This window comes from Moschus berezovskii, chromosome X, assembly GCF_049115385.1.
Source record: "Moschus berezovskii isolate FMDL1 chromosome X, NW_MosBer_1.0, whole genome shotgun sequence".
In the NCBI taxonomy this organism is placed as follows: Eukaryota; Metazoa; Chordata; class Mammalia; order Artiodactyla; family Moschidae; genus Moschus; species Moschus berezovskii.
Window position 1 is genome coordinate 43,744,991 of NC_142488.1, and position 26,619 is coordinate 43,771,609.

General features: G+C 39.2%; 1 long non-coding RNA gene across 1 annotated transcript in view; it reads right to left on the reverse strand.

Annotated features, from left to right (window-relative positions):
• Positions 1 to 8,857: 8,857 nt before the first annotated feature.
• Positions 8,858 to 26,619, reverse strand: part of LOC129564436 (uncharacterized) — a 29,281-nt gene continuing 11,519 nt past the window's right edge. The window contains exon 3 of the long non-coding RNA XR_008687489.2: positions 8,858 to 15,402. This is a non-coding gene — a long non-coding RNA (uncharacterized LOC129564436). The remainder of the gene's footprint in view (positions 15,403 to 26,619) is intronic.

The following is a 26,619-nucleotide window of genomic DNA, read 5'->3' on the forward strand; positions in this document are numbered from 1 at the left end:
AGACAAATTAAATGAAAATGAATATATATGAATGGCAGATAAACACATGAAAATAAAGTCAACATCTCTAGTCATTAGAAAAGTACATGTTACAGGATGCTCAGGGCTGGTGCACGGGGATGACTCAGAGGGAAGATAAGGGGAGGAGGGAGGTGGGAGGCGGGTTCAGGAAGGGGAACTCATGTACACCCGGGGCAGATTCATGTCAATGTATGGCAAAACCAACCAATATAATATTGTAAAATAAAAAATAATAAAATAAAATGTATTTTTACCTAAAAAAAAGGTACAATTTAAAACCATAAAGAAAAAGAATACATTTGAATCAGTTCTAATGAGGTGAATGAAACTGGAGCCTATTATACAGAGTGAAGTAAGCCAGAAAGAAAAACACCAATACAGTATACTAATGCATGTATATGGAATTTAGGAAGATGGTAATGATAACCCTGTATAGGAGACAGCAAAAGAGACACAGGTGTATAGAACAGTCTTTTGGACTCTGTGGGAGAGGGTGAGGGTGGGATGATTTGGGAGAATGCCATTGAAACAGGTATATTATCATATGTGAAACGAATCACCAGTCCAGGTTCAACGCATGATACAGGATGCTCGGGGCTGGTGCACGGGGATGACCCAGAGGGAGGATAAGGGGAGGAGGGAGGTGGGAGGGGGGTTCAAGAAGGGGAACACATGTACACCCGGGGCGGATTCATGTCAATGTATGACAAAACCAACCAATATAATACTGTAAAGTAATTAGCCTCCAATAAAAAAAAATAAAACCATAAAGAAATACTACTGTCAGTGTAAACATAATGAAATAAAACCCGTAAGTGTAGCTGAAATTAAAAAAGGACTGCCAACACTAAGGGTTAGCAAGGATATAAAGCTAATGTAACTCATAAGTTGTAAAATTAAAAATACAACTACCTATGACTTATAGCTATTTTCCCAAGAGAAAAGAAAATATATATCCATACAAAGATTGAATATTCATAAAACTTTGTTTATAATGGCAAGAAAAAAAAACTGACAAGAACTCAAATGTCCGTCTACATGTAAATGGATAAATAAATGTGTGATATTCCTACAATACTACTCAGCAATAAGGAGGAACATACATACATGCAAAAAAGCTTAACTCACAGGACTACATATTGCATAATTCTATTTACATAAATCTTTAGGAAGGGCAACAAAATGTACAGTGATAGAAAGCCAATCAGTGTGTGCCTTGTGTATGTGACAAAGATAGGAATTGACTTAAGAGAAGTACAAGGAGGATTTTGGAGGTAATAGGTTTTATGGGCTTCCCTGGTGGCTCAGAGGGTAAAGAATCTGCCTGCAATGAAGAAGATCCAGGTTCAACCCCTGGGTTGGGAAGATCCCCTAGAGAAAGGAATGGCAACCCACTCGTGTTCTTGCTTGGAGAATTCCACAGACAGCGGAGTCTGGTGGTCTACAGTCCATGGGGTCACAGAGTTGGAAACAACTGAGCGACTTACACACACACACACACACACAGTGTGTGTATTCAACACAGAATATTTTATATCTTGATTGTAATGGTTGTTAATGGGTATATATATTTATCAAAATTCTTCAAGCTATATAATTAAGATGGTTTCATTTTAACATACGCAAATTAGACCTCATTAAATGTGACTTTAAAAAAATTAGTGTAATTCACCACATTAACTAAATGAAGAAGACAAAAATTAGATAACCATCTCAATAAATGTAGAAAAAGCATTTGATAAAATTCAATACCTATTCATCATAAAAAAATTAACCACCTTGGAAGAGAAGTAAACTGTATTAAAAGAGGTCCACTCTACAAAGAAACTAAATGTTGAAAGCTTTCCCTTTGATACTAAGACAAGGATAACCTCAATCTACTCTTCTATTCAACATTGTACTATATGTCCTAGCCAGTACAATTAGTAAACAAAAACAAGAAGGGTAAAGATTATAAAGAAAATTTATTCACAGATATGTTTGTATGTATAGAAAACTTCAAAAGAATCTACAGTTAATTTTGGGATTAACAGCTAAGTTTAGCAATGTTGCTGGATACAAAGCAAAAACAAAACAAAAAACACTGCATTTTTATATACCAGCAATGATCCACTACAAAGTGAAATTTTAAGAATATGCCACTTATAATAGCCTCACAAAAGATCAGTTAGCTCTGAATCTAATATATGATATACAAGAGCTCTATGTGGAAAACTATGAAACACTCTAAGAAAGTAAAGAAGACCTGAACCAATGGAGAAATTCCAATACTCATGTATCAGAATATTCAGTAAAGTATAAATGTCAATTCTCCCCAAACTAACTACAATTTCAACTAAAATCCTAAACTGTTTGTCAAAATTTATAATGGATTCTTAAATTGTATAATGCAAATGTGAAATGCCTAAAACAAATATCCCAAGCAATATCAAAGAACAATTCTAGTGGATATAAAAACTTACATAGCTTAGTAAAAAAAGACAATGTGGTAAGGGAAAGATTTTAACCAGGTACAAAAAACCCAGCAATTATTATGAAAGAAAAGATTTATAGATTGAATAACATAAAAGATTTTTGTTTGAACCACTGAAAAAATGAAAGAGAAACCAGAGTAAAATATATTTGTAATAAAATAACAAAAGACTCACATCCAGGATATATGAAGAACTCCTACAAGTCAACAAGAAACTCAACCCAACATAAAAATGAGCACAAGATTTGAACTCGTACCTTACCTAAATGGAGGTATAAATGGCCAATGAACATACAAAAATCTGCTCTATCTCATTAATCATCATGCTAAATGGACCATAAATACCACTAAATACCTAGCAGAGTGGTTAAAATTAAGACTTACAATACTGTGTTGATGAGTGTGTGGAGCAATAGAAATTCCCACACATGGTTGGTTGAAATGTAAAGTCTAACAATCACCACGTAACACTGGCTGCTGCTACTAAAACTGACTCATCCAAACTCCATGACCTAACACTTCTATTCCTAAGTATTCTCCAATAGAATGAGTGTACAAGTGCCATCAGGCTGTAAGTAAAAGAACATTCATAGCAAGGTTACTGGATGCACAACTGGAAATATCCAAATGCTTACTAACATGGACTAAAATGCAGCAATGAAAATGAACAAACTACATCTACATAAAGCATGGATAAATCTCACACTTTTTGAGAAAAATAAGTCAAACACAAGAGACTACATACTTAAAATTCCATTTATAGAAACTTCATTAGCAAGCAAAACTAAGCTATACTTTTAGATTTTAGGATATGTTTCCTTTGGGGAGGGGAAGCGATGGTGAGTGGGATGGACATATTGGAATAGTGTTTCTGAGATACTGACAATATCACATTTCTTGACCCGGGTGATGGTTACACACATCTGTTCAATGAATTGTTCTCTTATTTTATGTGCATTTTCCCATATGCATGCTGTATTGCAGAATTTAAAAACTTTTTAAATGGGAAAAGATATGAACAAGAAATTTATATTAAACTCCCAAAACTCAAATGCATATGAAAAATGTTCATAATCATTAGCAACTAGAGAAATGCAAACTGAAACATTATCACTTTACACCTTTCAGCCTGGAAAAATATCTTCAGTGAATCAATTTTTGGCAGGGATATGCACAAAACGTCTCATTCATTGATGTAGGGAGCAGACAGATCAGGCCATTCTGAGGGATATGTTTTATGTACGTGTGTGTGTGTGTCTGTGTATCTATTATGATCAAACAACTCACTATATATTCCAAATAATTTCCTACACAGATCCAGGAGACATGTATTAGAATGTTTATTTTTTTAGGGGGGAAGTTTGGTATTTTTAAAAATTTATTTAAATTGGAGGCTAATTACTTTATATTATTGTATTGGTTTTGCCATACATTGACATTAATCTGCCCCAGGTGTGTATGTATTATAATGTTTGTGGTGACAAGAAATTGGTTCCCATTTGGTGTCCTTTACTGGAAATGGTCACACTAAACTTTGAAACATTCTGAAAGAGATGGGAATACCAGACCACCTGACCTGCCTCTTGAGAAACCTGTATGCAGGTCGGGAAGCAAGTCAGAACTGTACATGGAACAACAGACTGGTTCCAAATAGGAAAAGGAGTACGTCAAGGCTGTATATTGTCACCTTGCTTATTTAACTTATATGCAGAGTACATCATGAGGAATGCTGGGCTGGAAGAAGCACAAGCTGGAATCAAGATTGCCGGGAGAAATATCAATAACCTCAGATATGCAGACAACACTACCCTTATGGCAGAAAGTGAAGAGGAACTCAAAAGTCTCCTGATGAAAGTGAAAGAGGAGAGTGAAAAGTTTGGCTTGAAGCTCAACATTCAGAAAACAAAGATCATGGCATCTGGTCCCATCACTTCATGGGAAATAGATGGAAAAACAGTGGAAACAGTGTCAGACTTTATTTTTTTGGGCTCCAAAATCACTGCAGATGCTGATTGCATCCATGAAATTAAAAGACGCTTCCTCCTTGGAAGGAAAGTTATGACCAACCTAGATAGTATATTAAAAAGCAGAGACATTACTTTGCCAACCAAGGTCCGTCTAGTCAAGGCTATGGTTTTTCCCGTGGTCATGTATGGATGTGAGAGTTGGACTGTGAAGAAAGCTGATTGCCGAAGAATTGATGCTTTTGAACTGTGGTGTTGGAGAAGACTCTTGAGAGTCCCTTGGACTGCTAGGAGATCCAACCAGTCCATTCTAAAGGAGATCAATCCTGGGTGTTCATTGGAAGGACTGATGCTAAAGCTGAAACTGCAATACTTTGGCCACCTCATGCGTCGAGTTGACTCATTGGAAAAAGACTCTGATGCTGAGAAAGGTTGGGGGTGGGAGAAGAAGGGGACGACAGAGAATGAGATGGCTGGATGGCATCACCGACTCTGTGGACATGAGTTTGAGTGAATTCCGGGAGTTGGTGATGGACAGGGAGGCCTGGCGTGCTGTGATTCATGGGGTCGCGGAGAGTCGGACATGACTGAACTGAACTGAACTGGAAATGGTATAGATGTGTTAGTTGCAACATCATAGAGTGTTATACAGAATTAGAAGCAACAAATTAGACAGCAAAGTGGACTGACCTTAAAAACATTGTGCTTAATTTAAAAAAGAACCACTCATGTAAATTAAAAATACCAGAATGCCAAAAAAGATATATTTTCAAGAATATATACAAATTAAATGATGCGTATTAAACATAGTTAACTTTGGGGGGGAGTGAAGGAAAATGGGAGTACAGGATGGTGATAAAAGGAAATATTTTTAAAGCAAGAAAGAAAAAATGCAAATAGCCAGGATCAGACACCAACTTAACCAAATTATCAAAGTTAACATCATCAGTAGTGGGACAAACTGACATAACGTGCCTTCTGATATGGTGCACCAAGGACACAATGTCACTTGTGTGTAGTATTCCTGCCAAACACACATAACTCGAATTTAGAAGGAACTATCAGAAAAATCCAAATTGAGGGAACATCTATAAGATAACAGGCTTGTACTCTTCAAAAGTGTCAAAGCCATGAAAGACAAAGGGGAGGTTGAGCAAGTGTCCTGGGTTAAAGGAAACTAGAGACAGGACAACTAATCATGTCATCTTAGATTGGATCTTGAACCAGAAAGAGGACAATGATGAGACAAATTATGAGAGCTGAATAAGGTGTGATTATTTTATCATATTGATTTTTTTTTTACTAATTTTTATATCTGTAGTTACATATTAACACCTGGGAAATTGAAAAGGGGTACGTGAGTGTCTGTATTTTTGAGATTTACATACCATAAAACTCATCCTTTTAAAGTATCCAATCCAGTAGTCTTCAGTATATTTACAAAGCTGTGCAACCATTACTTGGATATGAATTTGAGAAGTTTCATCACTCCAAAGATAAACCCTCTACTCATTAGAAGTCACTCCCCATGCCCTTCTTCCCTTAGCCCCTGGCAACCATTCACCTACTGTCCATCTCTCTAAACTTGCCTATTCTAGAAATTTCATACAATGGATTCATACAATATTCAGCTTTTTTTGGTGGGGGGCTTCTTCCACTTAGTGTGATGTTTTCATGTTTCATTCAATATTGTAGCAGCTATCAGTACCTCATTTCTTTTTATGGCTGAATAATATTTCATTGTATGGATAGATCACCTTTTGTTGATTCATTCATCAGTTGATGGGCATTTGGGTTGTTCCCATCTTTTGGCTATTATGAATAGGAATAGTGCTGCCGTCAACACGTATTTGTGTAAGTATCTGTCTTCAATTCTGCGTATGTACCTAGGAGTGGACATGCTTGGTCATATGTATGGTGACTGTTTTAACTTTTTTGAGGAACTGTGAAACTTTTCCAAAACAGTTGCATTTAAACTCCCACCAGCACTGTCTTTACATTTTTAGGCTTTCTTAAAGTGTGAAATTGTTTCAAAATGGAAAGCTAAAAAATAATCATATAGTGGGTGCTATGCCTTCTCTAGGAAGAAACATACCAATATCCATCCTTTCTTGGGACCCAGAATAAAAGCTGAGAAAAAATGAGAAAACGAGTTCTTGGTTATTCGCACTTTTATTCTTGCTTTGGGGTTCAATTCAATACTGGCCCATCGAACTTGAGAGGGAAATGAAAACTTGACCATGTAACTAGGGAGTTCTTCACAATAGGCTCCACTGTCAACGTTGTTTTGTTTAAGGATAGTCAAAGGGACTCAGAACATCACAAGTGTAAGAGTGAAGAGAGGAGAAAGAAAACTGTCCTTGACAATTATAATTTAATAAACATAATCATATGTCCCAGAAACTTTTCTCACTCTTCAAAGGCTATCAAGTAGCTCAAGTAGAATGACTTTCTCTTAGCAGGGCACAAAGGCCAGCGACTTAGGTAAAAAATAGACAATGGATTGGAAGTCAAAAGATATACAAACATACACTATATTTTAAAAGCTCCAAGTCATTGACTTTATTTTTACTGATTCAGCACAGGGTGAAAAAAATACATTATATCATTACAACTGACTATTACATACAGACATTTGTCTTCATGTTCCTTATATTCATTTTCTGCTTTAAATCTGTTAACTTGTATTCATTTAAAATTCATATTTTCTTAGTAAAAGTCTCCAGTTCATCTAACCAAGAGTTTATAATATCTCCTTTAAAATTTATATTCCTTTATTACTGAGAATTTAATGGTTTAGATTGATCTCTTTTTTTAACACTGAGAGATTTACATTTATTTACCAGGAACAGACAAACAAAACATAATGAAAAAATGTTTTCCAGAAACTATTTCCAACATTCTTTTCTTCTTTTTCTCCTGAAAAATGGTGGTTTATCTTTACAAGTTCTTTTTCACTCCATAAGAAAGCTGTTCTTCTTCCGGTTTCGTAAGAGATGGTGAATAGTGGCAAAAAAACAAAAACAAAAAACCCACTTTAGAGTTCACGTCAGGGAGCAAATGATGGGGTGGGATGTTGGGGAAGAGAGATACAGATTCTGGTGAGACTGAAAGTCATTCAAAAAAATTATGGGGCTGTGGAAAAAGAATAAAAAGAAACTGGGCTCCTGCAGGTGGTCAAGAGGTCAAAACGAGGAGGAATGGTGAGGTAGCAGGGCAGAGTGATGAAGTCCATGAAGGCTATGCCTTCTGATAGTAAATAGGAATAGAAATCAAATAATAATACTAATAACATGTAGGTGACCAATCCTTGAGAGCTGAGGCAGAGAGAAGGAAGGGTAGCATTACAGCTGGTCTCTGGTTCACTGAGCTTCCCAGGCTGATGTGTGACCATCTTGGTGAAATCACAACAAAATCACGTTTTGCTAAAATCATCAGCTTTCTTGGAGTCCTTTCACTGCACTCTGTCCAATGATTAAGCCCAGTGGTTTATGCTGCCTGCAAAAGTTATTCCAAAACAGTATAGGTGAAGCATTGATGAAAACAGCCATGAAGAACGTGTTTCCAGGTAGCCTGAAACCCAGCAGACAATGTAGCTGTTGCTCAACAAACACAGAAATCTACATTGTATGCCAGGTTCATGCCCTAGACCTGGATGTTGGGCCTGTAAGACTTCCCACATATGATTTCAATAGAATTGCCTGCTGCATTCAAGATTTCTGGCATTTATCTTCTCTAACAAAGGGAAAAGGCAACCACAAGTCACAAATGCACTGCTGGGATGTATCTACTACAGGTGAAACTTTCTTAAAATAAAATTACCATGTTATTTTGAGAATGTCATTTAAAAGTCAAGAGAGGAAATGGATGGATGGATGGATAAGCTAGATGGATAGGTAAGATAGGTAGTAGGCAAATGGATGAATGATAGATAGATTGATTTGATTGATAGATTGATAGATGTTTGATAGTCTTGTGACCAAATGATGGAAGCACATGGGAGAGAGAGAAAAAAAGATATATAAACAATCTATGGATAAACTATCCATATTCCTCCCCTTTGTGGTGTTGAAATTCAATAGACTTTATCATTCATGAAAGCTTGATGGTTCCCACACTGCAGCTAATAAGGGAAGACTTACCAGTCACCCCAGAACCTAACTCTGTGTGTATATGTATGTATAAATCAAGGTAAAGCTTTATTATTGAGGACTTCTCAATAATCTCACTCAGGAAACAGTAAGGTAGAAGGTAGAAGATGCCATCAGAGACCCAGTAGCCAGATGTAGCTACTGATTACAAAAGACAGGATCTACACTGGCTACTGAGCCATTGAGGGTACCTACACATTCCAGCAGCTAGATGATATGCAGCCTTCAGGGTGGGGCTCTGTGGAAGGAAAGAGAAGACATTAGTACTGGAAACTTATGTGGAAATGGTATCAGGAGGTTTCAATTGCATATTTTCTTTATCGGCAGTCTGACTGACACTAATTCCACGCATGCAATTTAACAGTCTCTAGGTTTATTTACTTACTCAATGTATATTGAGTGATATTGAGGAAAGTGCCAGATAGTCTCTTAGGTGAGAATCAGCAACAAACAAAATAAAAAGATGAAACTCCCTGCCCTTTTAGAGCATGCATGATTGCTTGTGAGAAAAATCTACACTTATGTGGCACGTTTTTGCAGTAAAATGTATGCGTGTGTGTATAAATGCAAAATATTTACATATATAACATGGAAAAAGATATATATATGAATATATGAAAAACAAATGAATTAATAAACAGAAACTCAATCCACCATTTCATTGTGGTCTTGGAGAATTTTAATTTGCCTTACACCACTTTAATCTAGCAACGATGCACATACGTACAATAAATTGCAGGAAAAATAATATCACTTCCTCTATATAGGATGATAGTTATTTCCACCAAACACCTAAAACAACAATGAAAACTGCAAAGAAGATATGTTACAAAGTATTCAAAGGAGCAGCTCACTAGTATGTCGGTTCCCAGCTTTCCTCCCATAATGAAAGTATTAGTCACTCAGTTGGAGAGGGCAATGGCACCCCACTCCAGTACTCTTGCCTGGAAAATCCCATGGATGGAGGAGCCTGGTAGGCTGCAATCCATGGGGTCACTAAGAGTTGGACACGACTGAGCGACTTCACTTTCATGCACTGGAGAAGGAAATGGCAACCCACTCCAGTGTTCTTGCCTGGAGAATCTCAGGGACGGGGGAGCCTGGCTGGCTGCTGTCTATGGGGTCACACAGAGTTGGACATGACTGAAGTGATGCAGCAGCAGCAGCAGCAGTCACTTAGTCATGTCCAGCTCTTTGCAACCCCATGGACTGTAGGCAGGCTCCTCTGTCCATGTGATTTCTCAGGCAAGAATACTGGAGTGGGCCATCCCCTTCTCCAGGGGATCTTCCCGACCCAGGGATTGAACCCAGGTCTCCTGCATTGCAGGAGATTCTTAACCATCTGAGCCACCAGAGAAGCCCCTCCTCCAATAATACCATGTAGGTATAAACAGTTAGAGGATAGGTGTCCTCCTCATTGATTGATTGATTCATTCATTCACCCCAGAAATGCCTACCGACTGCTTTCTCGTTAATTTCTTCCAGGCTCTGAAGATGTGACACTGAACCAAGATCCTGCACTCATGGAACTGACAGCTGAATATTTAGGGTCGGGAAAGACAAAAAAGAAACTCAAGTATGGATGATCATTTCCATAAAGTAAAGCAACAGAGCGAAGAAGAACGTTCAGAAGGTAGTCACAGAAAACCTCATTGCAGGTATGACATTTGAGCAGATTCTTGAAGGAGAACTGTGTACACACCTGCAGTGAGATAACATCACAGAGAGAGGCAAGATTCAGAACAAAGGCCCTAAAGTGGGAAGAAGCCTGATGTCTTGGAGAAGGTGTTCTTATATCAGCACATGACCACTGTAGCCAATTATTATTTCTGACTTTGGGATTTTTGTAGAAAGTAAATGACTATGCAGCTTTGGTCCAAGTACACGTTTTAGAATCTGACCTTCTTATGAATTTAAAATGCTTTGACTATCACTTGGAAAAGATTTAGAAAAGTTATCATCATCTGGAAGAAAGACTATACTTAGAACTTTACATTAGTACAATTTGAGTGGACAGAATACAAATGTTTATTGCTTAAAAAAGGTAGCTTTAAAAATATGTTAGGCACCATTGTAAATCAACTCTCAGTTCAGGTCAGTCGCTCAGTCGTGTCCGACTCTCCGCGACCCCATGAATCACAGCACGCCAGGCCTCCCTGTCCATCACCAACTCCCGGAGTTCACTCAAACTCATGTCCACAGAGTCGGTGATGCCATCCAGCCATCTCATTCTCTGTCGTCCCCTTCTCCTCCCGCCCCCAACCTTTCCCATCATCAGAGTCTTTTCCAGTGAGTCAACTCATCGCATGAGGTGGCCAAACTCTACTCCAATATAAAATAACAATTAGAAAATAAAAAATGTGTTAGGTATAAGATGACTGGTTTTCTGAGAACTCTAAATATGTCAGTTTCAAGGGAATGATTTAACTATGTAATCACAGATGTCTAATTTTAAGAGCAAATCCACTTGCCAAGTTATAATGATAGTGTTTCACCAGGTGGTTAGCTCTTAGGAAAGAAGGATGGAATTTATAAAGTGAAATAGGTTTTTGTTTTGATTGTTTTGTTTTCTTTTTAAATAAATTAAAAACAGCTCTATCTATGAAGTATATTTTGTCATTACCTAAAAAGCCTGGGCATACGTACCAAAGTAAGAAAAACAAATTGCTTGTATGAGTTTGGCTGAATCTTACCTTCAATATAAAATAAAGCATTTATAGAACACACAAACTTACCTTTCATAAACCACTAAAACTAAATGTTCATAACTATCTTTATGAATGAGAAGACTAACAAAGTGAGGCAAGGGTTTAGTTTGGTTAGTTTTACCACCAAAATTCAAAGGATTATCTTTTATAAATTTTGGTGTATATTTAGATTAGAAGAATGGTATTTTTAATTCTCAAAGCTCACACTATTCTCCAAATCTTCCTAAGTCTAAAGAACTATAAAGTTAAGATGGTCTTTTCCCTCAACTTTTAAGTTTATCTAGGTAATACAAAAAGGAAAAAGAAAAACTGTAGATAAAATCTTACGGAAGGCTGCTCTATATTTTAGAAATGAAGTGAAGTCACTCAATTTGCAAACCCATGGACTGCAGCCTGCCAGGCTCCTCTATCCATGGGATTTTCCAGGCAAGAATACTCGAGCGGGTTGCCATTTCCTTCTCCAGGGGATCTTCCCAACCAGAGATCGAACCAGGATCTCCCACACTGCAGGCAGACTCTTAACTGTCTGAGCCACCAGGGAAGCTCTATACATTAGTGTCAACCACTAACCAATAATACACATTTTAAAGATTATTAAAATACAGGGACTAGAATATATAAGGAATATACTATAGTATAGACTATCAACCAATAATACATTTTATAAGTTTATAAATAATTCAAACTAATAATGGCAAATTATACAATTCTATTATCTAACAATTAAGAAGACAACTAAACCTCAGGGATGAGTAACAGAACTATAACCAAGTTAGTCACCATTCAAGTTCTATTCACAGTGCAAAGAAATAAAACAAAGACAGTCATAAACAACAACCTATCTATCCTGGCTGAAGACCATTTATTTGAGGTACACATAATGGGAAAGACAGTTAAAAGGGAGGAAAAGACTTATTAAAAGTTAAGCCTGCCACCTGCTGTTGGAAAGCCTGCCCAGAACAGGGATAAAGATCATTTCTTGAAATGTTAACCTAGGATTTGAGACCAGGGGCAACCTATAAATCCAACCAAGAGTTAAAGACACCCACTGATGTTTAACGCCAAGCTGACATTCAAAGTTTCCCTGGAAATGAATGAAGTGCTGCTTCATGGGTTAGTCAACAAAAAGAAGAGCAGACTTTCCTGTTTTTTGAGGGATTATCTGGATGACTCTACTTTGCCTCCCCAAAGTATCCCTAAATTTACAAATTATAATTTGGGGAAAGAAATTTTGACCCTAAACACTGTATGTACAGGTAGTAAATGAAGAGGGACGAACAATTTCATAGCACTGTTAGAATATTAGCTTTACCACGTCAAAAACTGTAAAATTTGGCTATAAGTTTGGTGGGGACAATCCTCATCCATGATTTTTCATGTATTTTAGGCAATGGCAAGCCACTCCAGTACTCTTGCCTAAAAAATCCCATGGATGGAGGAGCCCAGTAGGCTGCAGTCCGTGGGGTCGCTAAGGGTCGGACACGACTGAGCGACTTCACTTTCACTTTTCACTTTCATACATTGGAGAAGGAAATGGCAACCCACTTCAGTGTTCTTTCCTGGAGAATCCCAGGGACGGGGGAGCCTGGTGGGCTTCTATCTATGGGATCACACAGAGTTGGACACGACTGAAGTGACTTAGCAGCAGCAGCACATGCACTAACAGCTTTCTGGAACTAAATAGGAAGATAGTCAATTACTACAGCATATTTATGGATTTTACAAAGCACACACCAGTATGTTACTTGAACAGAGTTTACTTCAAAAGTAAACAAAAATTGCCTCCCATGGTGTAGATCCCATGGTAAGTGTTCTTACCACGCACACATTTAAAAAAGACAGAAGGAAGATATTTTAGGTGTTAGATACGTCTCTTACCTGGATTGTAGTGATGGCAATGGGTGTTTGCATATGTAAACTCATCAAGCTACACGCATTACATATGTGTGGTTCTCTGTATATCAATGAAGCTGTTTACAAAAAACAATCAAACTGCCTCCCACGTGGTTAAGAACAAAAAGTTGAATTAACTCTAACTGTAGCCCAGGAAAGAAAGGCACAGGGTGAAACTACGCCTGAGGAAAATCCCAACCTTTTAAATACAGGTGTCTAATTAAAGTATGTTTTTGTGAACTCGGATTCCTTTTGTGTTACATTTGAGGACTGAAGCCAGGGTCTCACCATAACCAGCACATGGTTGCAGCCCGTCCAAGTCTTGCATACCTGAGGTCTTGTGACTACACTGACCAAAAACATTTAGACCAGCTAATGGTCACTTGATTTTCATATCTCTTATTTAGTAAATTGCTCAGCAAGTCAACTTGGAGATTGCAGTGAACATTTTCTGATGTTCCTGCTCAAGACATAAAAAAATTCCCTGCCAGATAATTCTAGTCTGAACAGGCCTGTTTTGGCATGAGATCCTAAAACAAGCTTCTAAAGACGAAACCACTCACAGCCCATAAAGACAGACTCAGACGAGTTTTTTAAAAATAATATTTAGCAATTAGGAACATGCCTTTAATCCTTCTCAACGAAAACCAAATTCTTTTAAACAACCATTCGATGAAAACATGAATCATTTTACTCATTAGAAGCACTCAGAGGAAAAGAATAGTTTTCACCAAAGTAACTGCCTTTTTAAGGACAAGTTCCAGAAATTAATTGCTCTAAATCCATGTGCAAATATCTCTCTGTCACTCTCCCTCTCTTTGAAAGAAACTTCTAAATTCTCTTCATACAATTGTTGGTGGGGTGCAATAATGGTGAGGAATTCTTATCGCTGAAAAAAAAAAGAAGTTAAATAATTTGCACCCTGTCAACGGTAAGTTAAAAAAAATAGTATCGAAGTAAGGTGATTGTTTTCTGAATCTGTAAATAATAGAGAGAAGTTCTCTTGTTTTTCAGAATCTCTGACATAGACTTTTAATCACAGTTAACCCATCACTATTCTATGCCATTACTGGAGTCTTCCTAAATTTGCCCTCATTTCTAAGCCTTGTGCTATTTTATAAAGGCATCAACATCACATATACCTAATACTTCATTTGTAATCAAATCTCCACCAAGCCTCTGCTTTCACCATTATACAGAACTTTTGTCACGAAAGTTCTCATGGCACAAATTCTTCATTTGGTCTTCCTTGACTCTTCACATCAAGTTTCACTCAGTTCAGGTGGAGTAAGGAGAAGCAAATCCTTGACCTCTGCGTACTGCTTGCCCAACTCCTCTTTCTCCCTCCACTGGGCCCAGCTCAAAGAGATTCTCGAAGAGTCTAGAAGAATTCTAAAAGGCTTTTCTGGAGTCCTCTGCAAAGTTAGCTACATGTTACTCAGGGCCAGCTCCCTCATCACTCAGTCTGTGTCTCAGGCAGAAACACAAGCCAAATGGTTCCTTATTTATTTAGAAATATGTCTCCTCATTAGAATATGAGTTCCATGAGGGTAATACTTCCGAGATTCTGAAGTATTAGCAGATGCACTGGATCATAGTCATCTTTCAATAAATATTTGTCAAATAAAGAAATCCGAGTGAAACGTCTGGTACCTGTACTGATGCTCTTTAAAAAACAAAATAATCATGAAACAAAAGGAGACCATCTCCATTTCAGGAAAATTCTTCTATTTTTTTTATCCTTTAACATCATTCACTTCCTAGCTTAGTTTTATGGTACTTTTCTATCTGTGGGTGCCTATAGGATTGAGTTCTTTGTAAAGGAGGATATTTTCTGGAGAGAAGTGTGAACTAGTGAAGGGTGTAGCTCAAGGTGAACGTTTCTATACAATCCCTTGTGTTTGTGTTCGTTGCTCAGTTGGGTCTGACTCTTGTAACCCTTGACAGGGTCCTCTGTGCATGGAATTCTCCAGGCAAGAATACCGGAGTGGGTTGTCATTCCCTTCTCCAGGGGATCTTCCCCACCCAGGGATCAAACCCAGGTCTCCTGTATTGCAGGCAGATTCTTTACCATCTGAGCCACCAGAGAAGCCACAATCCCTTGTAGCACAAGGAGAATAACCTTGTAGCACAGAAGAGTCCTTGGGGCTCAGGAATGCGATTCTGTCTTCATTCCATAGGACAAGCAGACCCTGATGAAATGAAAAAATTGAGACAATTGAATAGGTAATGGCACAGGATGGGAGAAGAGGATAGAAGGAAGAACAAAGGGAACACCCAGAGGTTGCGATTTCTTTTGCTTGTGATGGCTATGAAATGAAGTATACTGTTAGCAAATGAAGCCTCTTTCAAAAATCATACATGTCTATCAGCAGTTAAAACTGAGCTTTAATTATTATGAAGTGTATGGTAGCACATTGATTTTTAAAATTATGTGGTTTGTATAAATGGTTCATACCACAAAGGAAGAGAAGGAGAGATTAGATAAGTGTAAAGATGTGGAAGGGCTAATACAAATGATTAGAAAATGGTGGAGTGCAACTAGAGATTATCATGCTAAGTGAAGTCAGTCAGAAAAAGATAAAAACCATAGAATACCATTTATATGTGGAATCTAAAATATGACACAAATGAACCTATCTACGAAACAGAAATAGACTCACAGACATAGAGAACAGGGGGAGAGGGGAACGGATAGACTGGGAGCTTGGGATTAGCAAATGCAAACTATTATACATAGAATGCATAAACAACAAGGTCCTACTGTGTAGCACAGGGAACTATACTCAATATCCTGAGATAGACCATAATGGAGAGGAGTATTACAAAGAATGTATATATGTAACTGAGTCACTTTACTGTACAGCAGAAATTAACACAACATTGCAAATCAGTTATACTTCAACTAGAAAAAATAAAATGATTTTTTTAAATCTAATGTGTTGACCAAAAAAAAAAAAAGAAAGAAAAGAAAGAAAATAGTGGAAGGCTAAATGTAGCAAATATCATACTGATACTATCTAATGACCAAGCAGCTACAACACCCAGGAGACAGTCAGCAAAAAAGAACAGGATGAAAATGTGAATGCTACTTGTGCAACAAAGAGAAAACGGGAACGTGGAGATTTATAAAGACTTCTCTGATATGTGTTAAATAAAGGAAAAGGGAGTAATTGGCTATTTTCAAACTTCTAGAGAAGGGAAGAAAGATAGCTGTACAAAGTCCAAACCTATACATCAAGCATTTGCTCACAGAGTGGTCACCACCCAGTGGATGTGTGACCAGTTTCTCCAACTGGTGGTTAGGAAACCAAAAGTGCTTCAGTGGTAATAACTCACTACAAACAAAGGGCCTATAGAAGTCTTGCTGACAACATTTTTTCTCCCCCATTCTTCTCTTCTTATCAGTTGATGCTCACCATGAAGGGTTTTTGTCAGGGCCTTTGACAGTATTGTAGAGCAAATGAAGGTGTTCAGAGAAACACTGTCGATCTAATTAAAAGTCAGATCAAACAAATAACAGAGGAAAATATCAACAGATCAAGCTCTCAGATTACAACTGGAGTTGGATTTTTGAGACCGTCACAGAAATAGTCTGGAGTGGAAGAAGGCAAAGGGATACCAAAGAAGGAGGGCCACTGAGAGGAAATAGACACAGAGGAAAGATGTAGGTCAATACAGCTAAAAGATGGTAAAGGAGAAGCCCAACACTGACCTACAACACTGAGATACCAATCAATGGGACAATAGCTTCATAGGTGTCCTTGATGAACTAGGTAGAAGAGGAAGTTTATCAGATGGAGAAAATTGGAAGGATTCAGGAGGAGTGACTCTCGGGTGTTTTACTTTTTTTTTAAAGAAAAGGTGAGCATCTGGAGTCCAAGAGAAAGAGAAGATTATTTATAGGCCTGGGCAAAGTCAAGCAATGAAGGAAGGAAGTCTTTCTTCCTGTGTCGGGTGGAGAGAGCAACAGTGGCAAACTTTATCACTAGGTTGAAATGGGGAAATAACAGAAACAAAACTACTGTTTATATTGATGGTAAGTAATGCAGGGGAAATCTGGTTCCTTTTTCTATGAGTGGAGAAAGAGACTAGGAGAGGTACTTAGCACTGAAGGATAGTATAGCCTTGAAAGGACTGGCTCAAAGAGGACAAGAGGATGTGTGTATGTTGTGGGGTACAGGGGACATGGTAATCTGGGTGAGTATAGGTGGCGATGTGCTACAGAAGTCATTTTCAGTCAAAAAGGAATAGCAAAGGCCTCTCATTTAGAGAAAAGGTGGGGCAAAAGGAGCTCAGAAATGAAGGGCAACCCTGGAGGTCTAATGAGAACACACTAGATGCAACATGGCAATTCTAAAAAAGTGGTCAACCTCAGAGTCTGATGAGCAATCCAAACCACAAGCCCAAGCTTTCCTGGAGTATCTAGCCTGTGGCTATATAGCCTATGGCCATGTTGTTGTTGTTTAGTCACTAAGTTGTGTCCAACTATTTTGCGACCCTCTGGACTGTAGCCCAGTCAGATTCCTCTGTTTGTGGGATTCTCCAGGCAAGAATACTGGAATGGGTTGCCATTCCCTTCTCCAGGGGATTTTCCTGACCCAGGGATTGAACCCTCATCTCCTGCATTGCAGGCAGATTCTTTACCACTGAGCCACCTGAGAAGCACCACATACATATTGCCAGAAATGAACCCCATTTACCTGTTCCCTTTCCTGACTCCATGTCCCTAACCCCATGTTCATTCTCCTGCCTCCCATTCCTTGCTGGTAGGCCATGGTATCGAACTTATTCAAATTTCTCACTGACAGTTACTATTCATTCTGCCACTCTCTTTTAAGTCCTAGCCTGATTATTGAACTTTCTAGTCTGGGGAACAAACTGTAAAAGAACACATCCATACCACGATAATCTTTTTCATGCTGATAATAAAACTTATCTTACTACTGGGAACACTAAAAGTTAATGCAAACCCTATGCTGATAGAAGAGAGTTGTTAGGTACATACATCACCCCTTTTCTTTCATGTCTGCTCCTATGGAAGCCAGGATGGGCCATGGAATCAGGGATGGAATAAATGGAGGGACTTCAAAGGGCAGAATCTAGAGGATTTGGGGAAAAAAATTAAAACAAAAAGGTATTTCCTAGATTGAGTTTCATTATTAGAAGAAACCTTACAGTCTTTGTGTGCTCTTATATCTCCAGTTTTTCTAAAGTTAAATGAATCTTAATGAATTTTAAAATCATGAATACAAAATTGAGAAGCTGGAATTCTCGAGACTCAGTCAAGAAAACATGTCATGTTTTGTTTTAGATATGCCAGTAGGGATAGTCAGAAAACTCTTAAGAAAATTGTCATTTTACCAATATATCAAATAACAGGTTACCAAACAGCATTACTCAAAGTGTATTCTTTTGAGTATCAAACCAAGAGATGATTCACAAAACCCCCCACAGTTCTTGGAATCAGATTTGGCAAATGTTGATGTACCATATGCCCCTTCTTGAAGTTTCTATACAAACATGAAAGGTTCTGAAAAGTCCTACAGGAAACGAACCTATTTAATGGTGTTCAACCCAGTTTTCATGAACTTATTGGACCATAGAATTTTTTTCCCGATCTCCAGAAAATCTGTTTTGTGAAATGCCATCCAAGACAGTACTAAAGCTGATATTGGTTGCCTCACGGTTTATCACCAGCTTCCCCAGAGGAAGTATACTTCCTCAGCAGTATTGCAGGAGATGTGGGTTCAATCCTTTGGTTGGGAAGATCCCCTGGAGGAGGGCATAGCAACCCAACCCAGTATTCTTGCCTGGGAAATCCCATGGGCAGAGAACCTAGTGGGCTACAGTTGATGGGGTCGCAAAGAGTAGGACATGACTGAAGCGACTGAGCACGCACGCACAGTTTATCACTTACTCTGGGGAGAAGTCTGTCAAGAATTGTGCCAAGGCTGCTGCTGCTAAGTCACTTCAGTTGTGTCCAACTATATGTGACCCCATAGACGGAAGCCCACCAGGCTCCCCTGTCCCTGGGATTCTCCAGGCAAGAACACTGGAGTGGGTTGCCATTTCCTTCTCCAATGTGTGAAAGTGGAAAGTGAAAAGTGAAAGTGAAGTCGCTCAGTCGTGTCCGACCCTTAGCGACCCCACAGACTGCAGCCCACCAGGCTCCTCCATCCATGGGATTTTCTAGGCAAGAGTACTGGAGTGGCTTGCCATTGCCTTCTCCGTGTGCCAAGGCAGCTGCTCCCAAACAAGGAATATGAAAAGGAAGAGGGATACTGAAGAGAGAGGGCCACTGAAAGTGACAGAGAGCAAGGAGAGATGTCAGTCAACACAAACAGGGGGAAAGGGGGTGCCAGTCATGGACCAGCCTTTCTGGCTAAGTAAACCCTCATGTGCTGTGCTTAATCACTCAGTCGTGTCCAACTCTTTGCGACCCCATGGACTGTAGCCTGTCTGCCTTTAGCTCTGTATTGTCTCCTTTCAAAGCTACCAGTTTCTGTGGCTGGGACAAAAAGAATGCTTTCTGAGACCTTGGAAAGAAGAATTTAAAATTAAAGTAATCCAGTGTACCAGATTTCATTTATTATGAAACATGGCAATCTGGATGGAAGGCACAGTGCAAATAAAGGAATCAAGCTCTTGTGCTTCCCTGATAGTTTTACAAAGCCACTTGCTCAGTACTGTGCCCAAAGTAATCAGGCCAGATGAAGGCAATCACGTAGGAAACGTCAACACCCGCTGTGTGTACAGTACTCTGACTATCACAGCTCTTTCACATCTGAGTCTTTGACTCTTATAACAACCTTGTGAGGCCAGTGGTTGTGTTATTATCTATTTATAGATAGGGAAACAGGATTAGATGGGATCACAGCCATGAACACCTCATATACAAATAGATGGGACTCTAACTGCCTGACAAATTAAAGAGCAAAAAGTCCTGGCCAAATATTCAAAGACATGAGTTTGGGGAAGCAGCAAGGTGCCACAGGGAGAATGGTGACCTCTGCCTAAGAAGATGGGGGCTCTGTGATCCAGGTAAACAGCTTGGCTTCATTGAGTCTCAGTATGCCTCCCAAGCAACTGCGGATAATACTTATCCTACCTATAATGGGATCATTGATATGACCCCAAAAATGAAATTTATGAAAGTACCTTACTGATTTTCATGCATGATGCAGACAGAAGAGATTTTATGTCTCTCACAAAGGTAGAATACGAAGGTAGCACTTTCCTGTCTTCACAATCTGAACCCTGCTTCCGATGTTTTAGCCCTCAACATAAAGTGAGTGCTACCGTACTTGTGTTTAAGTCCAAATGCTGATAAACCAAACAGGCAGCTGTCCCCACAGGGCTGGACCAGATACCTTCTGAACCACTTGTTTCAATACCTTGTAAACAGGAGGAATTAAAGTGATGGCAACTATTATGTTCACAGTTTAACTTTGGTTTCTCATCTGTACTAAAAGGTTATATTTCTATACCCAAATCATTAAAACTTCATCAGTTTTGTTTCCTTCTAAGAGACGCCACGTTTTTATTTTATCAAGTAAGGGGCATCTTTAAATCCCTCCATAAAGATTGCTCCTTTTTTTTAATTGAGGAAGAATTAACACACAATAAACTGCACATATTTAAAGCATACAATTTGATAAGTTTTGGCATATGTCTACACTCATGAAATGATTTCCACCATCAAGAGACTGAAATTATCCACCAGCCTCAAAGTTTCCTTGTGTCCTTTTGTAATCACTCCCACTTGCCCCCACCAACTCCCCCACTCCAAGCAACCACTGATCTGCTTTGTCATTAGAGATTGCTTTGCACATTCTAGAATTTTATATAAATGGAATTATGCAGCATGTAGTTCCTTGGGGGCTCTGCTTTTCTCATTTCTCATTCCACTTTTCCCATGTGAGGTCATCTGTGTTGTTCACTATATCAATAGCTCACTTCTTTTCATTATTGAGTATAATCTACCATGTGGATACACCACAATTGGTTGATCCATTCATCTGCTGGTGTATGTTAGGGTTGTTTCCAGTTTTCAGCCATTATCTATAAAACTGCTGTAAACATTCATGTACAAGTCTTCATAGAGACATATTCTTTATTTTGTCTATGAGTGGAATATCTGGATGGAGTGGTAGGTGTACATTTAACCTTTGAAGAAACTATCAAACTGTTTTCTAAGACTTTTGTACATTTTTACATTTTGACCTACATGTATTATAAGGATTCTAGATCCTCCAAAACCTGGCCAACACTCGGTATGATCAGTCTTTTTAACTGCAGCCATTCAAACAGGTGTGTAGTATCTCATTTTCTTTTTCATTTGCAAGTTCCTAATGACTAATGCTGAAACTCCAATACTTTGGCCACCTGATGCGAAGAGCTGACTCATTTGAAAAGACCCTAATGCTGGGAAAGATTGAAGACGGGAGGAGAAGGGAACAACAGAGGATGAGATGGTTGGATGGCATCACTGACTCAATGGACATGAGTTGGGGTAAACTCCCAGAGTTGGTGATGGACAGGGAGGCCTGGCGTGCTGCGGTTCATGGGGTCGCAAAGAGTTGGACACGACTGAGTGACTGAACTGAACTGAACTGAACTGAATGACTAATGCAACATTTCATGCAATGACTAACGAACTAATGAGTAATGAACATTTCATGCAAAGATGGGCTCAATAAAGAACAGAAATGGTATGGACCTAACAGAAGCAGAAGATATTAAGAGGTGACAACAATACACTGAAGAACTGTACAAAAAAGATCTTCATGACTCAGATAATCACCATGGTGTGATCACTCACCTAGAGCCAGACATCTTGGAATGCGAAGTCAAGTGGGCCTTAGGAAGCATCATTACAAACAAAGTTAGTGGAGGTGATAGAATTCCAGTGGAGCTATTTCAAATCCTGAAAGATGATGCTGTGAAAGTGCTGCACTCAATATACCAACAAATTTGGAAAACTCACCAGTGACCACAGGACTGGAAAAGGTCGATTTTCATTCCAATCTCAAAGAAAGGCAATGCCAAAGAATGCTCAAACTACCACACAATTGCACTCATCTCACACGCTAGCAAAGTAATGCTCAAAATTCTCCAAGCCAGGCTTCAGCAATATGTGAACTGTGAACTTCCAGATGTTCAAGCTGGTTTTAGAAAAGGCAGAGGAACCAGAGACCAAATTGCCAAAATATGCTGGATCATCAGAAAAGCAAGGGAGTTCCAGAAAAACATTTCTTTCTGTTTTAATTACTATGCCAAAGCCTTTGACTGTGTGGATCACAATAAACTGTGGAAAATTCTGAAAGAGATGGGAATACCAGACCACGTGACCTGCCTCTTGAGAAACCTGCATGCAGGTCAGGAAGCCAACAGTTAGAACTGGACATGGAACAACAGACTGGTTCCAAATAGGAAAAGGAGTACGTCAAGGTTGTATATTGTCACCCTCCTTATTGAACTTATATGCGGAGTATATCATGAGGAACGCTGGGCTGGAAGAAGCACAAGCTGGAATCAAGATTGCCAGGAGAAATGTCAATAACCTCAGATATGCAGATGACACCAACCTTAAAGCAGAAAGTGAAGAAGAACTAAAGAGCCTCTTGATGAAAGTGAAAGAGGAGAGTGAAAAAGTTGGCTTAAAGTTCAACACTCAGAAAACTAAGATCATGGCATCCGGTCCCATCACTTCATGGGAAATAGATGGGGAAACAGTGGAAACAGTGACTGGCTTTATTTTTGGGGGCTCCAAATACACTGCAGATGGTGACTGCAGCCATGAAATTAAAAGATGCTTACTCCTTGGAAGGAAAGTGATGACCAACCTAGATAGCATATTAAAAAGCAGAGACATTACTTTGTCAACAAAGGTCCATCTAGTCAAGGCTATGGTTTTTCCAGTAGTCATGTATGGATGTGAGAGTTGGACTATAAGGAAAGCTGAGTGCCAAAGAATTAATGCTTTTGAACTGTGGTGTTGGAGAAGACTCTTGAAAGTCCCATGGACTGCAAGGAGATCCAACCAGTCCATGCTAAAGGAGATCAATCCTGGGTGTTCATTGGAAGAACTGATGTTGAAGCTGAAACTCCAATACTTTGGCCACCTGATGCAAACAGCTGACTCATTGGAAAAGACCCTTTTGCTGGGAAAGATTGAGGGCAGGAGGAGAAGGGGACGACAGAGGATGAGATGGTTGGATGGCATCATCGACTCAATGGACATTAGTTTGGGTAAACTTCCAGAGTTGGTGATGGACAGGGAGGCCTGGCGTGCTGTGGTTCATGGGCCTGCAAAGAGTAGAACAGGACTGAGCGACTGAACCAATCTGAACTGAATGACTAATGCATGCAGGTAGCATGGCCGACCAGTCTAAAGTGCTGGATTTAGGCTTGTCTCTTCGGAGGTTAATTTTTTTTTTTTGGCTTCCCTTGTGGCTCAGTTGGTAAAGAATCTGCCTTCAGTGTGGGAGACCACGGTTCAATCTCTGTGTTTGGAAGATCCCTTGGAGGAGGGAATGGCAACCTACTCCAGTATTCTTGCCTGGAGAACCCCCATGGACAGAGGAGCCTGGCAGACTACAGTCCATGGGGTTGCAAAGAGTCAGACAGGACTGAGTGACTAAGCACAGCACAATGATGCTGAACATCTTTTCATGTGTTGTCATTTTTGTATCTTCTTTAGTGAAGTGTTTGTTCAAGCCATTTGCCCATTTTTTCTATGTTGTTCATTTCCTTATTATTAAAAACTCCATTTTTTTTTAATAGTTGGTACAAGACTGGTAACTAAGAATTCAATCAAAATTTTACATAATTCATGGGTACCCAAGAGGGTACAAACTTCGCAATGATTACTTCCTAAAGCCTATGCTGAAGTAAAACATTCTCTAAATGTTAAGGCAAACTTGAAATTCTTCTAAAGCTTGAAAACAACTTATTCTTTTTATTAGTATTGCTGCTAAGTCTACACAGGTTCAACTTAGTTAAAAAAATCGCATTTCCATGTACTCTACTAGTACACAAACCATCTTAGTTCTTCCTTCATACATTAGCTGAAAATCACCAAATTTTGTCTTAAAGCCGCATTTCATACTTTGTACTAATTATGTTCTAATATCGTAAGATTCTACTTCTCAGAAATAATGTTTTTATCTCAAATGTGTGCCTACATTCAAAAAGTGACAAAGGCCAAAACCTCTGTCACACTATGCCAGCAGCCACAGCTAAAATGTGATTTGCAAGCATGAAGATGAATTCTCCTTTAAGGTCTGTAGAATAGGCAAGATTTGAGGGCTGCTATGGGCTTTCCTTTGAGGAAAAGCAAGCCCAGTTCTGCTGTGCAGGGCATCAGTTCGCAGCTCAATTGTTACAGTTGATGTGGGTTTCCTTTTAGATGCCTGGAAAATGACTCTGCTGACCACATCCACATTCTGAAATACTTTTTGAGAACTTGTAACCAAACTGCAGGAACTGACTCATTTTGCAGTGCCCAGCTACCACACAATCGTACCAGAATAGACTCCAGTCAAAAGCAGAAATAGCGAGGTCTCAGAACACAGGCAACAAATTGTCTCTTTACATGGGGGGAGAGAGGGGAAAATCCCAGGGCACATGGGATGAAACGGCTCAAGCCCTAGGAGACCATCAAGACGTGACCAGCCTGAGGGGAAAAACTAAACAGAACACATGACTTCATGGGCAATATAGGTGTTACCCTCAAAGCTTAAAGTCAGAGGCTGGTGAAAAAAGGACCTGAATGTCTAGCTCTCTATAGTGCACCTAGAAAGTAGATTCAGTTAAGAGAGATATGTGCGGGAGAATCTGCAGGAAGATAGTGTCTTGAATGCCCATTCTGGAATTCCTTGCTCAGGAAGTTAGGAGCCTGCCCCTCGTCTCTAAGGAGATGAGCAGGAATGGAATCCTAGCAGGGATGCCAGAAAGAAGTCAGGTCAGGGCCCAAGGACACCAGCGCTTAGGACCAGAGATGTGCTGGTACTCTAAGGTTCACCTCCATCCTTCGTTATTTATTTCTACTTCTTTCTCTCTCAGCTCTCAATGTGGTCCATCCAGCTGGGTCAGCTTCCTCGTGATCTGCGAATTCTCACTCCCTCTCTCAAAGCAGTTCCTACTTAACGGGCAGGATGGAAAGGAGAACACTAGGCCCTCCTCCACAAAACACTCTATGTTCCCAAATTACTGATTTCTCCTCCCTACAAGGGAAACTGTCATTCTCTCAGTCAGTTTAAGCCAGAGGCAGTAAGGAAATCCGGTCCAGCTGAACTAAACTATAAATGACAAAAGCAGTAACTCTTTCCTGCAGGTGGGTCCCTGGCTACAAGAATATGAATGATAACCTAGATGCATAACTAACTAGTAGGGCTAGAGGATAAAATTTAGATGTGAAATCTCAGGTGGTGTAAAATAAGATAAACCTGGACAATACCTCCAAATAGCTACCAAGTGCATCTGCTAAGCCCTGGGTGTTATCAGGCCTGGTTACATGGTCCAGTGCTGATAAGGCGACCTCTATACATACTCTATATCTCATCTCACTTCATGCCTCTTAACATACACAGTCCCAGAAAACAGAAATTGTGTCTACCTCATGCAAAAGGTAGAACTTCAGTATCAGATGAGGAAAATAAAAGAATGACAAGGGGATGCAACTCATTTACAGCAGTCAACGCTATTTTAAAGAAACTACAAGTGTTTTTAACACAAATTTAAAGAAAAAAAATGTAGACAGAATCCCCTTCTTCTCAACTGGTCAACTGGTATGATTTTCCCACAATCCCTTTCTGTCTCCAACTGTAAAATGAACGTGTGACATGACTTTCTAACCTATGTCAAACAGTAAATTTTCATACAGATTTCTAAGAGGTAAACTATCAATTGGTTGAACTGAAAAGTAGGAGCTATATAAATCACTTTGAACGTAGAATTAATTAAAAACCATGCAGTTCAAAAGTCTGAACTATTTATCATTGACTGTAAAATAAGCAAAGATAGGTCCCTTGGAAAAGTGAGTCTGGGCTAAGTGTAAATGGAATTGAAACATCTCACTGCTAGAAAACTGAGTACTCCATGCCTCTGAGGAATAGATGTGACAGGAAAAAATTATCCACTTTTGGATCTTTAACTGATAAGGAGTTGATAGCTTAACTTTATCTTTCTCTACCAGGGTTTTCATATCATCACAATTTAAATGACAAAAGTAGCATTTCCCAAAAGAGTGCCCTACACAACTTCTACACACTCTGGTTATGAGGCACAATGGGCTAGGCTCTCCAGGATCTTTACAGAAGTCACCTGTCCCTTTGGAACACCATCTTCCTTCTCTTCAGTTACCATTTCCTATCTTGTAGCTTCGCAAGTGGCTCAGTGGTAAA